Here is a 14,008-nt window from a genome sequence, read left to right on the forward strand (position 1 = left end):
CTCCCTCCCTAACAGCACTGTGGTGATTCAAGAAGGCAGCTCACCACCACCTTCTCAAGAGAAATTAGGGATGGGCAATAAATGTTGGCGTTGCCAACGACGCCCACATCCCAGGAACTAACTTTTAAAAAATTACAGAAGGGGCAGTAGGAATAAACCCATTAGTGTTGCTTGCCAGTTTTGTGGGTGGGCTGGCCTGCCAAAACTGAAAACTAACTGGTCCTTAGTTGGTGTGTGAAATGTTCACACCCCATCTCCGCTCTCTCCACAATTGCCATCTGTGACTGGCTTCTATTGCAGTGAGTTCACAGAAAGGCAAGTCTAGTTTGCTCTGTTTGTCACCCTCTTGAGATGGATTGGACTGTCTACCAATGTTACTTTAAATTTTTTTTGGGTGTATGGCCCTTTTAACGGGCTACGTGGCCCATTCAAATTCCTGCGCATGCGCAGTCTTCCCTATTGTGAAGCCAGCAAACGGCCTGCGCGGGAGCTCCAGACTGCTGCGAGGCTGCGCAGCTTAAAGGGAGCATTGCTATCTACTAAAACAAAGCAGCCCCATCCCTACTGAGAACTGGTGAAACTCAACATTCGTGGGTGAATTTGAGTAATAACTAACTTTCAACTACCAATGCCTCACCACACCCACACCCAGCAGCTTGTTGGGAATCAGGCATTCCTACCACCTATGGCCATTCTGAATAATAAGACTTTGACAAGCCACTGGTGGGCTGGATTTTAGACTCTAGCTGCGAGGAGATGTATCACCTTTTTATGAGGGAGATGACGCTGCCCAGTATAAATTTAGAACAGTAATTATGTAAGTATCAGGAAGTAATTTGCAATAAAGTGGAAGATGGGCCAAGGCCCCAGCAAAGAAACACTTATTTATTCATGAAAATCTTATTTACAATAAAAACCTATAATCGTATATGGGAATTGCAAAATCACTCATTGTTTCAATTATATTAGAAACATACCCATCATTTTTATATTGTGTATATGTAAGCAACAACTTGCACTTGCATACTGCTTTTAATATAGCAAAACATCCACAAGGCCAAAGCAGGTCAGCAGCTGGTGGGAAGGACGAAGATGCCATCAAGGTTAGTCTAAAAATGTCCTCGAGTGCTCCGCCAGACCCCACGAGGAAAGTCGCAGCTTATCCTGCCCTGACCCCCATCACTCCCCCTCCGCCCCTGGCGTTGGATAAGTCCTTTACCCTTTGAACAGATTCATACAGTAAATTGAGTAAATGTTGAATCAGTAAAAAAAAAATGACTTGCATTTATACAGCGCCTTTCATGACCTCAGGACATCCCAAAGAGCTTTACAACCAATGAAGTACTTTTGTAATGGAAACACAGCAGCCAACTTGCGCACAGCAAACTTCCACAAACAGCAATGAGATAAATGACCAGGTAATCTGTTTTAGTGATGGTGGTTGAGGGATAAATATTGATCAGGACACCAGGGAGAACTTCCCTGCTCTTCGAATAATGCCATGGGATCTTATATGTCCACCTGAGAGAGCAAACAGGGCCTCGGTTTAATGTCTCCTCCGACGGACGACACCTCCAAAAGTGCCGCACTCCCTCAGTGCTGCACTGGAATGTCAGCCTACATTTTGTGCTCAAGTCCATGGATTGGAGCTTGAACCCATGACCTTCTGACTCAGAGGTGAGAGTGCTACCCATTGAGCCACAGCTGACACAGTGGCCGGAATTTTGCCTACCTTGGCGGGTCCGGGGCAGGTGGCCAGCGTGGCAGGTCGCAACCCTGCTGAAAATGACTTTCCCTTAATAGGGCCTATCAAACCCGCCCAGCGCATTACCCGGCCCAATTAAATGGAACAGGTCTGGTGACGTCATTCATGATGTGTTTTCAGCAGGGATCTTTAAAGGGACCATGGCCACATTATATTTGACGTTTAATCTAACATAGTGTTGTCGGTGCACTGCAGCATTGGAGTGCTGCAAACGCTGACAATCACTGCACAGAGGCAGAGGGCTGCACCCAGATTCTCCAATGACTCTCTCCATATGCTTATGGAGGGAGTCAGCGCACACGAGGAGGTCCTCTTTCCTTCCCATGGGCGGAAGAGACCGCCCCAGGAGACCAAAACAGCTTGGTTGCAGATTGCAGAGGAGGTCACAAGCAGGGATGTGTTCAGGAGGACCTGGGTGCAGTGTCACAAATGTTCCAATGATCTCATTAGATCAGGAAACGTTAGTACAAAGCCACACTCAACTTCATCCTGCTGTGCCTCTCATCACATCCCCATCACTCTGCCTTCCCTACCCAATCCTGCACATCCTTACACCAACATACCTTGCACCTCCACCTGTCCCTTTCTATCTACATTATCACATCCCCATCTCACTAGCCACTCCTCACACTCACCCTCAGCCTAGTGCAATCATACCAACTAACAACACACAAGGGTAAGCACTTGGGTGTTTTATCCAATGTTTATGTAAAGTTTCTGTTCATGTGCTGTCGAACATAAAAATCTTTATTTTCAACACTTTCCGGTCTTGGACAGATTTGTGTGCACCTTTGGAAGTGGCTTTGTGAGTTGCAGTGAATAGTGAGACATAACTGTACCCCCCCCCCCCACAATGATGATGAGTGTGAAAGGAATGGCTTGGGCATTGTAGGGATGTTTTATGGTGTTGGTATGGCGAATCTTATGGCAGCCATATATGGGTGTACAGCGTAAAATTAACTAAATCTGGCCACGATGAGGCCATCCCTGGCCTCCCGAGCAGAAATGTGCTCGGGTGCTAATGCCCTCTGTCCTGTGCAACATCAGGTGATTGCGGAGAAGTTTGGTGCTGCTGGTGTTGGAGCTCATCGTGTTCCGATTCTGAGGACCAAGGTGAGACAGTATAAATGGCACCCATGTTGATGGAATAGATGGCAGGTGAAGTGCAGATGACAGAAGCATTCTGTCAATGTTGAGCAAGTTCTTCCAATGAGATGAGACTGGATGGAGACTTTGCTGGAAAGACTTACAGCCTGCAGAATCTGTGCTGGAAATGGACTGAGCAACAGATTCTGCCTGAGGAAAGTGATGATCTGTCAGCTGGGAGCTTTTACTGTACATTTGATACTGTCAAGTAATCAGCTGGAGCAATGGCCACTGAACTCCCACCTCAGGTTGACCAACGTGCTTCTCGAGTAGCGTGGTTCCCGTGGCCATGCAGTTAAATTTAAAAAGTAAGTTTAAAAAAAGTCTGTTACGGGTCTGACAACTAGCTGTTAATCATCGCAATTGGGTCGCCTGCCACGGCAGGTCGGCTCCACGATGGCAGATGCGCCTGGGGGAAAGGTGCATGGGAGCGAGATGACAGCGAATTCCTGACCCACTGCCAAAGATAACAACTTTCCCACCCGATCAGCCATCGATCGTGCCCGTACCACCCTGGAAAATTCCGGCCAGTATGTTTGATAATTCACTTCATTTATTATTGACAAAACAATCATCTGAAACACCCTAACCCACAGAGTAGCGCACATTCGCTCCGCATCCAAAACTTACTGTGTGTGTATTTTAATGAGGACCTGTGAAGTTGTCTTCTCCAAGCCTGTTTACGCCACTGGATGTTGAAGGTAGCAAAAGGCTTATTTCTAACTACGTAAAAACATGGCATCTCTTTGATACCATATTCTTCCTACTGGGTGCAACACCAACTGATGTTTTCTGACTAACCAGTTGTTTGATCCAATTGCCAAACAGACAAGAGGCCCCGTGCCTTTTCACGCCATACTGTTATTCCCTATCATTGCTTTTCCCAAGCCATTGCCTTATTGTAAACATAGAAAAATAGGAGCAGGAGTAGGTCATTTGGCCTTTCGAGCCTGCTCCGCCATTCAATATGATCATGGCTGATCCTATATCTCAATACCATATTTCTGCTCTCTCCCCATACCCCTTGATGCCTTTTGTGTCTAGAAATCTATCTATCTCATTCTTAAATATATTCAGTGACTTGGCCTCCACAGCCTTCTGTGGTAGAGAATTCCACAGGTTCACCACCCTCTGAGTGAAGAAATTTCTCCTCATCTCAGTCCTAAATGTCCTACCCCGTATCCTGAGTCTGTGACCCCTCATTCTAGACCCCCCAGCCAGGGGAAACATCCTCCCTGCATCCAGTCTGTCTAGCCCTGTCAGAATTTTGTACGTTTCAATGAGATCCACTCTCATTCTTCTAAACTCATACATACACTAAATACAGGCCTAGTTGACCCAATCTCTCCTTATACGACAGTCCTGCCATCCCAGGAATCAGTCTGGTGAACTTTCGCTGCACTCCCTCTATGGCAAGTATATCCTTTCTTAGGTAAGGAGAACAAAACTGCACACTGTACTCCAGGTGTGGTCTTACCAAGGCCCTGTATAACTGTAGTAAGACATCCTTGCTCCTCTACTCAAATCTTCTTGCAATAAAGGCCAACATACCATTTGCCTTCTTAACTGCTTGCTGCACTTGCATGTTTGCTTTCAGTGACTGGTGTACAAGAACACCCAGGTCCCTTTGTACATCAACATTTCCCAATCTATCACCATTTAAATAATACTCTGCCTTTCTGTTTTTCCTACCGAAGTGGATAACCTTACAATTATCCACGTTATACTGCATCTGCCATGTATTTGCCCACTCACTCAAATTGTCTAAATCGCCTTGAAGCCTCTTTGCATCTGTGGTAAACCACTTTTATCGTTACACTATAGTTATCACTGTTGTATTGTTATCACCGTTATCACTGTTGTATCACGATACGAGGTCGCCTCTTGTCGCGCTGTTATACCTGGGCTGACCACCTCCGACTCCGCCCATGGCTCCACCTACCTGCCCAGGTATAAAGGTAGTCGACTGGCTGGTATTCCTCCTTGTTGGACCCGATCACCCACGAGGGTGGGCTCTGTTATTTAGTCAATAAAAACCTTTAGTTACGTTCCTAACTCGTCGCTTTTTATTGGACGAATTGATAGGTATATCAATTTTATTGACTAAATTTTAAAGATGTCTACTACTGGCCAGCCAGAAGCCCTCCCAGAAGCACAGCCACACCAGCCGGCTTGGCTGCAAGCCCTCAAACCACCGTACCTGGATCTAAACCCACAGGCAGCAAACGCAGCCCTCAACTTCAAACACTGGCTGGACTGCTTCGAATCCTACCTGGAAGAATCCGGCGCCCCGCAGAGATCCAAACTAAGACTTCTGAACGCCCAAGCGAGCCCGAGAGTATACGCACTCATACAGGACACGACTACGTACGAGGCCGCTATCGACCTACTGAAACAGCAGTACCGCAGCCCGGTAAATTACATGTACACCAGGCACCTCCTAAGATCCCGCCCGCAACAGCCAGGAGAGTCTGTAGCTGAATTTTTACGGGCGCTAAGAGCACTCGGCAGGAACTGTGACTTTAAAGCGGTGACGGCTGTTGAAAATACGGAAGATAATATCCGCGATGCCTTTGTGAAAGGCCTACGGTCCGACTACTCACGGCAAAGACTGCTTGAAGCTAAAGACCTCGACCTGGACAAAGCTGAAGCCCTCGCTCTCTCCCTGGAGGTGGCCCATCAGGACCAGGAGGCGTTTTCCAGGTACTGCTCGCGACCCTGGGACTCGGGCCCGACCCCTACCGCAATACCCTTCGCAGCGCCGCCCCCGGGACCTACCTCAGCGTCGGCGTCCCGGACCCGACCGGGCCCGCCACCCCCGGTACCGGCTCCGACATCGGGCACCCGCGATCGGGCCGCCGGCTGCTTCTTTTGCGGCCAGGAGAAGCACCCGAGGTCGCGCTGCCCAGCCAGGAACTCTACCTGCACAACCTGCAGGAAGAAAGGCCATTTCTCTAAGGCCTGCAGGAGCGGATCTTCAGAGGCCAGCAGTGCCTCATGCGAACTGTGGGGGCGGCCATCTTCTTTCACGGCAACTGAGGCCAGTATCCCCACACGTGAGTCATTGGGGCGGCCATCTTTGATCAAGGCAACCGACCCCAATAGTGCCTCATGTGAGTTATGGGGGCAGCCATCTTCTCCGCCATTTTGTCCTACCTCGTGGGAGACGCCATTTTACCCACCACGCCCGACTGCCACCGGGCCCCCGGACCCGACGACCGCCTCGCCCGCAGACGACAACGACTCGCTTACCTACACGCTAGCCTCCGTCACTCTGGATCAAGCCCGCCCACACCACCTGTCCAAGTCGATGATGGACATCAAAGTAAACGGCCACGCCACGACCTGCCTGTTCGACAGCGGAAGCACGGAGAGCTTCATCCACCCAGACACGGTGAGCCACTACTCCCTCCCTGTCCTGCCAACGCGCAACCGAATCTCGATGGCATCGAGGTCCCACGCCACGGACATTAGCGGCTACTGTGCTGTGACCTTGTCGGTTAAGGGTACAGAGTATAAAAACTTTAAACTCCTCGTCCTCCCCCAGCTCTGCGCTGCCGTCCTACTAGGGCTGGACTTCCAATCCCACCTCCAAAGTGTAACCCTAGCATACGGTGGACCCCTCCCCCCACTCACAGTCGACAACCAGCGAAGGTTAAACCGCCCACCGCGTAACACCTGCAGCCTATCCACCCTCAAGGTGCCGCCACCTTCCCTGTTCGCTAACCTCACCCCCGACTGCAAACCCGTCGCTACCAAGAGCAGGCGGTACAGCGCTGGGGACAGAGCTTTCATTAGCTCTCAGGTGCAGCGTCTCCTGAAGGAGGGCATCATCGAGGGGAGCAACAGCCCCTGGCGTGCCCAGGTCGTGGTCGTTAAGACCGGCGATAAAAATCGCCTGGTCATCGACTACAGCCAGACCATAAACAGATACACCCAGCTGGACGCATACCCCCTTCCCCGCATATCTGACATGGTCAATCAGATTGCACAATACCGCGTATTCTCGACCATCGACCTTAAGTCGGCCTACCACCAACTCCCTATCCACCCCGAGGACCGCCAGTACACCGCCTTCGAGGCGAATGGGCGCCTATACCACTTCCTTAGGGTCCCCTTCGGTGTCACCAACGGGGTCTCGGTCTTCCAAAGGGAGATGGACCGGATGGTTGACCAGAACGGACTGCAGGCCACATTCCCCTACCTAGATAACGTCACCATCTGCGGCCGCGACCGGCAGGACCACGACGTGAATCTGGAGAAATTCCTCCGTACAGCCCAACGGCTGAACCTCACCTACAATAAGGAGAAATGTGTGTTTAACACCTCGCGCCTTGCCATCCTTGGCTGTGTAGTAGAGAACGGACTCATCGGCCCCGACCCCGAAAGAATGCGCCCCCTCATGGAGCTACCCCTCCCCCACTGCCCTAAGGCACTTAAGAGAACCCTGGGGCTCTTCGCCTACTATGCCCAATGTGTGCCCAATTATGCGGACAAAGCCAGACCCCTCATGAAGTCCACATCCTTCCCCCTTACGGAGGAAGCGTGCGCAGCCTTCTCCCTCATTAAGGGAGACATTGCCAAGGCCACTATGCACGCAGTGGATGAGTCCATCCCCTTCCAAGTCGAGAGCGATGCATCCGACTTCGCCCTAGCCGCCACCCTTAACCAGGAGGGGAGACCGGTGGCCTTCTTCTCAAGGACCCTACAGGGCCCTGAGATCCGACACTCGTCGGTCGAGAAGGAGGCCCAGGCGATTGTGGAGGCGGTACGACGCTGGAGGCACTACCTGGCAGGCAAACGATTTACCCTCCTTACCGACCAACGTTCGGTCGCTTTTATGTTTAATAACAAGCTGAGGGGCAAAATCAAGAATGACAAGATCTTGAGGTGGAGAATCGAGCTCTCCACCTACGATTATGATATCTTGTACCGGCCAGGTAAGCTGAACGAACCCCCCGATGCTCTGTCACGAATTACATGCGCCAGCGCGCAAAGTGATAGACTTCAGACCCTCCACAACGACCTCTGCCACCCCGGGGTCACCAGACTTTACCACTTCATTAAGGCCCGCAACCTGCCCTACTCCATCGAGGTCAGGACCATAACCAGGAACTGCCAGACCTGCGCCGAGTGCAAACCGCACTTCTTTAGGCCGGACAGAGCAAGCCTGATCAAGGCCACCCGCCCCTTCGAGCGCCTGAGCATCGACTTTAAGGGGCCCCTCCCGTCCTCTGACCGTAATGTGTACTTCCTCAACATTGTTGATGAGTACTCCCGTTTCCCCTTTGCCTTCCCCTGCCCAGACATGACCAGTACCACGGTCATTAAATGCCTGAACGACCTCTTCGCCTTGTTCGGGTTCCCAAACTATATACATAGTGACCGGGGCTCCTCTTTCATGAGCGAGGAACTCCGTCAGTTCCTACTAGCGAGAGGTATTGCAGCAAGTAGGACCACCAGCTACAACCCCCAAGGGAACGGCCAGGTGGAAAGAGAGAACGCGACGGTATGGAAGGCCGTCCTCTTAGCCTTAAAGTCTAAGGGCCTCCCAACCTCCCGCTGGCAGGAAGTCCTCCCGACAGCGCTGCACTCCATCCGGTCACTACTTTGCACTGCCGTTAACGCCACCCCCCCATGAACGAATGTTTGTTTTCCCCAGGAAGTCGACTACGGGAACCACTCTACCAACCTGGCTGACCTCTCCGGGGCCTGTCTTGCTGCGAAAGCACGTGAGGGCCCATAAAACAGACCCCCTGGTCGAAAGGGTGAACCTCCTGCACCCCAACCCCCAGTACGCCTACGTGGCTTACCCAGACGGGCGGGAGGACACTGTCTCCTTACGAGACCTCGCACCCTCGGGCACTCCGGAGACACCACCTTTACCCCCCCCCACCACCCCCCCAATTCCAGCCCAGGTAGACGGCATGCCGGAACCCCACGAGCCTTCGCCGACCACGCAGACACCAGCACTAACACCGGATAATGCAGCACCGCCGCTGCGACGATCGGAGAGGCTTACGAGGCCTCCGGACAGACTGACATACCAGAACTGGTAGTACACTTCACCCCGCAGGACTCAAATCTAAACAAGGGGTGAATGTGGTAAACCACTTTTATCGTTACACTATAGTTATCACTGTTGTATTGTTATCACCGTTATCACTGTTGTATCACGATACAAGGTCGCCTCTTGTCGCGCTGTTATACCTGGGCTGACCACCTCCGACTCCGCCCATGGCTCCACCTACCTGCCCAGGTATAAAGGTAGTCGACTGGCTGGTATTCCTCCTTGTTGGACCCGATCACCCACGAGGGTGGGCTCTGTTATTTAGTCAATAAAAACCTTTAGTTACGTTCCTAACTCGTCGCTTTTTATTGGACGAATTGATAGGTATATCAGCATCCTCCTCACAACTCACAATCCCACCTAGTTTTGTGTCATCAGCAAACTTGGAAATATTACATTTGGTTCCCTCATCCAAATCATTGATATATATTGTAAATAGCTGGGGCCCAAGCACTGATCCCTGTGGTACCCCACTAGTCACCGCCTGCTACCCCAAATAAGACCCATTTAATCCTACTCTCTGTTTCCTGTCTGTTAACCAATTTTCAATCCATGCCGGTATATTACCCCCAATCCCAAGTGCTTTAATTTTGCACACTAACCTCTTATGTGGGACTTTATCAAAGGCCTTCTGAAAATCCAAATACACCACATCCACTGGTTCTCCCTTATCTATTCTACCAGTTACATCCTCAAAAAATTCCAGGAGGTTTGTCAAACACAATTTCTCTTTCATAAATCCATGTTGACTTTGTCTAAACCCATTGATATTTTCTACGTGTCCTGTTATCACATCCTTTATAATAGACTCTAGCATTTTCCCTACTACAGATGTTAGGCTAACCGGTCTGTAGTTCCCTGTTTTCTCTCTCCCTCCTTTTTTAAATAATGGGGTTACACTTGCCACCCTCCAATCTGCAGGAACTGTTCCATAATCGATAGAATTTTGGAAGATGATAACCAATGCATCCACTATTTCCATGGCTACCTCTTTTAGTACTCTGGGACGCCGATTATCAGGCCCTGGGGATTTATTAGCTTTCAGTCCCATTAATTTCTCCAGCACTATTTTTTTACTAATACTAATTTCCTTTCATTCCTCCTTCTCACTAGACCCTTGGTTCCCTAGCATTTCTGGGAAGTTATTTGTGTCCTCTTCTGTGAAGACAGAACCAGAAGTATTTGTTTAATTGCTCTGCCATTTCCTTGTTCCCCATTATAAATTCTCCCGTTTTTGACTGTAAGGGACCTACATTTGTCTTCACTAATCTTTTTCTTTTTACATACTTGTAGAAGCTTTTACAATCCACTTTTATGTTCCTTGAAAGTTTACTCTCATACTCTAGTTTCCCCCTCTTAATCAATCTCTTGGTCCTTTTTTGCTGAACTCTAAACTGCTCCCAATCATCAGGCTTGCTACTTTTTCTGGCAACTTTATATGACTCCTCTTTGGATCTAATTTCTTTTGTTAGCCATGGTTGCGCCACTTTTCCTTTTGTGTTTTTGCACCAGAAAGGAATGTATAACTGTTGCAATTCATGCATTCGTTCCTTAAATGTTAGCCATTGCCTAGCCACCATCATGCCTTTTAATGAAGCTCCCCAATCTATCTTAGCCAACTCTCTCCTCATACCTTTGTAGTTTCCTTTGTTTAGATTTAGGACCCTAGTTTCGGATTGGACTTAGTCACTTTCCATTTTAATGAAGAATTCTATCATGTTATGGTCACTCTTCCCTAAAGGACCCCGCACAACAAGATTATTAATTAACCCCTTCTCATTGCACAATACCCAATCTAGGATAGCCTGTTCCCTAGTTGACCCCTCAATGTACTGATCTAAAAAACCATCTCGTACACACTCCAGGAATTCATCCTTCACAGTGTTATTGCTAATTTGGTTTGGCCGGTCTATATGTAGATTAAAATCACCCATGATTACTGTAGTACCCTTGTTACATGCATCTCTAATTTCCTGTTTGATGCTATCCCCTACATCACTGCTACTGTTTGGAGGCCTTTGATGCATGCACTCATAGCAGCATATTGCTTTTTTATACTGCTGCAATCTCCTGCCCTTACACTACTCCCTGCTGTGATGATTAGCCTGTGTTTTAAAAGCTTATGTTTTTCAATCTTAATAAGCTCAATATTTCTCCACCTAGCTTATTTATTTATGTGTGCCTATCTTTACAGTACAATATCCTTGGTCCTGAAATTCATCTTTCTATAACAGTATCAGAATCACTGAAGGGAAAAGACAAGCTTTTTGAGAACACAATTTAAACTAATTCTGTCTACACTACTGTTGTCTTTGTTAGAAATAAAAGTAATAAAAAAATTATTGATATTATTGCACTCCCCCCCCCCCCCCCCATACCTCTGGAAGTAATCAGGTGACTACCGATCTCCCCCTGACAGTGACCACTTTGGGCCCTCTTTCCTGCCCATTCCATATGGGAAGTGGGCCGGCATCATTTAAATGAGACCCAGCGGTTAAAATCACCATGGCCCTCTGATAGCTGGTGAATTTACACTCGCTGGGAACCTGCTCCGAAGTTAAAGTCCACCCCAATGTCCAGAGCAGACCCCAAATTTGTAAACATCTGCACTCCCAGATCCGTAATATCTATTATAACCCTATAATCCCCCGAGACCTCTGCACTCCACCCATTCTGGCCTTTTGAACATCCCCGATTGTAAATGCTCCACCATTGGCGGCCGTGCCTTCAGTTGCCTATGTCCTAAGCTCTGGAATTCCCTCCCTAAATCTCTCCGCCTCTCTACTTCTCCTTCCTCCTTTAAGATGCTACCTCTTTGACCAAGCTTTTGGTCATCTGCCCTAATGTCTCCTTATATGGCTCGGTGTCAAATTTTGTTCTTTTATATAACCCTCCTGTGAAGTGCCTTGGGACATTTTATTATGTTAAAGGTGCTATATAAATATAAGTTGTTGTCTGCAAGGGGCCACTATCTACGCTGGTGGGGTGAAATGAAGTAGGGGTGGGAGGAGGCTCGTGTGGAGCATAAACGCCGGCATAGACTTGTTGAATCAAATGGTCTGTATCTGTGCTGTAATATTCGATGTAACTTTGGGGAATTGGCCCTTCAATAAATTGGCCAAAGTCTATATTGATAAAAATTGTACAAGGCCAGTGAAAGTTATTCACTAACTGGACTAGTGGTGTTCTATAATTTATTTTCATAGGTAATATGAAAAAACTATTTTATTTAAGGAAAAAAAAAGAACTCTATAAACCTACTGAGTTTATTGAAGTCTAAACTGTGCACTGGGTCACATCCTTTATCCTGACTGAAATCCAGTCGCTGGCTTGCTGAAAACAACCTTGGAGAATGACCCGAACCTGTTGGTGCCATCTTCTATCTCAAATATGTATCTCAATAATATTCGCTGCTGTTAGATTGATTGACAAATTGCTGGAGTGGGGCATCTCGTGGCGAGCACTGTGAATTAAAACATTTTTTCCTTCAATCACACTATTTTTTTCCCCACAAATTGATAACAGTCAACGGGGCGTCTGGGAATTCCTGAATGTCAGGTCCAATGGTCTATCTCCTTAACCAATACAATTTAAGGATAGAGAAAGACACAGCGGAACAACGGAGAAGGAAATAGGGTGAACTAGAGTCAAATCAGATACAGAAAGAGAAACAAAGGGGGGAATTTTTAACGTAAAAGAATGGGTGGGTTGGGGTTGTGTCAGAAGTTAAAGTGTTAAAAATCTGAATCCCGACCACAACCTATACACTTCCGGTTTTAACAGAGGCGGGACGGGAGGCCGGTCAACCAACATGCTCGCAGGAGGCGGGTCATCTATTTAAATATTATAATGAGGCTGGAAGCCTCTGCTTTAACCTCCGTTTTGAACTTAACTTTAGCTGGTCAGGTTTTGCAGGCCTCATGAAACCTGCCAGCAAATGGAAGGCAAGGACTGCTGGATCCAGGAGGTAAGTGCCTTTACACTTACCTCCTGGATCCAGAGTCCGTCCCTATTCCACCCCACCCCCCTCCCCACGAGACCGCTGATTCCCACCCCCCCACAGGCCTCCGATTATCCCCACCCCATGCTTCCAATATCCACCCCCCTAGCCTCTGATCCCCCCCCCCCAAAGGCCTCCGATCCCCCCCATGCCTCCGATCCCCCCCAGGCCTCCGATCCCCCCCAGGCCTCTGATCATTCCCTAACCTCCTGTTCCTCCGGCTGCCGACCCTTCTTTAACTCCCAGTGGCCCCCCTCCCCCCCCACCCCACCGGCTGCCGATCCTTCTCTAACCCCCCTTCACCCCACTCTTCCGGCCCCCGGTCCTCACCTGACCCCCACCCCCTCCGTGCTGGTCCCAGCCCCCAATCTTTACCTGACAACCCCCCACCCATGCTGGTTCTGGCCGCTGATCATCACCGACCGCACCCCCCACCCCATCCCCACCGTGCTGCTCCTCCGGCCCTCCCCAGCCCCCATTCAGTCCCTCCCTCCCGCCTCTCTGCGGCCTAGTGCCACAGGCCTACCTGCCTGGAGTTAACCAGCCTCTCCATCTGGCTGGCTGCGGGCAGCAGTGCCTGCGGGAAACCCATTCTCCCAGGTTTCATGACCGCTTCCGAGGACCCCCCCCCCCCCCCCGCTCCCAACCCATCTTCCCCATTAAAAATCAGCTCAATGAGACAGAAAGGAAAAGTAAGAATTTTTCTTAAACCTCTAGGAAAAAGTTACTACTGTATCTGCAGGAGTGAGACTCCACAGCTTCAGTTGTTCCCTTTCTGGTCCTCCAAGGTTGAGTTTCATGTCAGGACCATAAATCACGTCATTAACAGGGTGCTAACAATATGAAATACCAGCCCTAAATATCTGCGGCGAGTTTCATTCGTATTTATGGCACAAATGCAGCAACTTCATGAAACTCACGGGGAGGTTGAGGGCGAGATCCCGTTTTCACAAGGCTAATGGCGGAGCAGCGTAAATTGTCCAGCAACTCAGGCGTATCTCTTCCTCGCCACAAATTGCTGGGGGGT

This window comes from Somniosus microcephalus, chromosome 1, assembly GCF_052327205.1.
Source record: "Somniosus microcephalus isolate GS21.2 chromosome 1, FLI_Smic_1.0, whole genome shotgun sequence".
NCBI classification, from domain to species: Eukaryota; Metazoa; Chordata; class Chondrichthyes; order Squaliformes; family Somniosidae; genus Somniosus; species Somniosus microcephalus.